Source organism: Octodon degus, unplaced genomic scaffold (genome assembly GCF_000260255.1).
Source record: "Octodon degus isolate 3935 unplaced genomic scaffold, OctDeg1.0 scaffold00042, whole genome shotgun sequence".
Taxonomy (NCBI): Eukaryota; Metazoa; Chordata; class Mammalia; order Rodentia; family Octodontidae; genus Octodon; species Octodon degus.
The window spans coordinates 9,298,464-9,300,627 of record NW_004524618.1 but is presented as its reverse complement, the minus strand read 5'-3'; the positions used below and the strand labels follow the sequence as shown (position 1 = coordinate 9,300,627).

The 2,164-nt window shown below is 37.5% G+C and overlaps 1 pseudogene; it reads right to left on the bottom strand.

Moving 5' to 3' along the window:
* Positions 1-768: 768 nt before the first annotated feature.
* On the bottom strand, positions 769-1,939 carry LOC101585040 (annotated as a pseudogene).
* Positions 1,940-2,164: the final 225 nt, after the last annotated feature.

Genomic DNA, 2,164 nt, shown 5'->3' with positions numbered 1-2,164 from the left:
CAGAGTTGATTTTTTTTTAGTATCATGAATAGATATTTAATTTCATTAAAGGCTTTCTTTTTACCTATAGTTCTTGCTTTTGTTTGCGTGATTGCTTTGTAGACTTTGTATCAACCTTGCATCCTTGGGTTGAAGCCTTCTTGGTCATGGTATATGAGCTTATCGGTGATTTGTTGCATTCAGTTTGCTAGTGTCTTGTTGGGAATTTTGTGTGTATATTCTTTGGAGATACTGGGTTAGAGTTTGCCTTTTTAGATAGGTACAGAAAATCAGATTGGAAGTATGTCTTCCCTTTCCATCTCATTAAAGAATTTGGGGAGTGTTGATGTTAGATCCTCTTTAAAATTCTTATGAAATTTGGCAGTGAATCCATTAGCATCTAGGCTTTTCTTAGTGAGTAGGGCATGTTTTAGTCATTTATTGAATTTTGTTGACTGATATTACATTATTTGGGATTTTAACATCTTCTTTGTTCAGTTTTTGGTAGTTCACATGTATGTAGAAATCTATGTAGTTCTTCCAAATTCTCTAATTCATTAAAGTACAGAGTCTCAAAATAATTATCATTGATCTGTTGTGATTTAACTGGTTTCATTTGTAACACCATGATACACATCTTTTCACTTCTTCTGGTAAGTGTGGCTAAGGGTTTTCTATTTTGTTTATTCTCTCAAAGTACAGATCTTTTCTTTCTGATTTTTTGTAAATTTTGTTACCCATTTCTTTAATTTCTTCTCAGAGATTAATAATTTTCATCCTTTACTAATTTCATCTAGATTGTTCTTCTCTCATGAGGCTATTTATTTGATATAGCTTCTGCCTACCTGATTCATATATTCTTTGCATAAGACTTTTGGCATTATTGGCTTTATTGTTTCTATCTAGGATATCCTTGAGAAGTTTTTCGAATGTTCTTTTGGTTGTGAATAATATTTTTTGCCATGCATATCCATTTTTGGATATGGCCAATAAGTCAGTGGTAATCAATACTCTTCTGGAGCCAGGCCAAAACTCCCTCATGATCACATCTCATTCTTTTTGGTCCATAGTCAGAGACAGTGATGTCTTGGGCATACATCTCTGTGAGCCAATCAACCTTCCTTTGGGTGTTAATGAAGATGACTGCCTGAGTGATTGTCAGGGTATCATATAAGTCACATAATGTGTCCAGCTTCTATTTCTCTCATTCCACATTGATGTAGAATTGGTGGATAACCTCCAGGGTCAACTCTTCCTTCTTGGCATGAATCTGAATGAGGTCTCTCATTAACTTCTTGATCACCTCAGAAGGCACTGTGGCTGACAACAAAACCACTGGGGTGTTGCTTTTGAGCTTTTGGAATATGTCATAAATCTGGTCCTTGCATCCACGGCTTAACATTTCATCAGCTTCATCTAACACAAACATCTTGAAGTATTTGGGAGACAGATATCTGCAGTTAAGCATATCAAACATATGGTCAGGGGTTCCCACGATGATATGGGGAGCTTCCATTTGCAGCTTCTTTACTTCAGTGTGCACTTGGTGCCCCCAAATACAGGCATGGCATGAGGCACCCATGTAATATCCTAATGCCATGACCACCTTTTGTATCTGCTGAGCCAATTCTCAAGTGGGATCCAGAACCAAAGCCTGGGTAGCCTGTAGATCTAATTCAATCTATTATAGAATGGATATGGTGAATGTGACTGTTTTCCCAGTCCCAGATTGGGCTTGCATAATCACATCATAATCTTTGATACAAGGAAAAATGGCACACTGCTGGATGGCAGAGGGCTTCTCAAGACCATAGGCATAGATGCCATGAAGAAGGGACTCAGAGAGGCTTATGTCACTGAAGCTGTCAACAATCTCATTCCAATTACTCTCGATGACGCCTTCAGGCTCTGTCCCATCTGGGCCATTGTCTCAGGATCGAGAATCTTGACTCACAGACATGATCCTCAGAAACTAAATGTCCTGTAAATTTTATCTAATTAAAATTAGTATTGGATTAATCTTCTTGGCCTCATCTATTAAGTTTTGGATAAATTTTTCTTGCTCTTCTCTTTCTTTAGTTTTTCTTTTTTAAAATTTGTTATAGGCTCTCCCTATGCAGCTCAAACTCATAGTGATCCTTCTATCTGAGCCTCCCCATCAGTGGGTTTACAGGCATGTGCCACC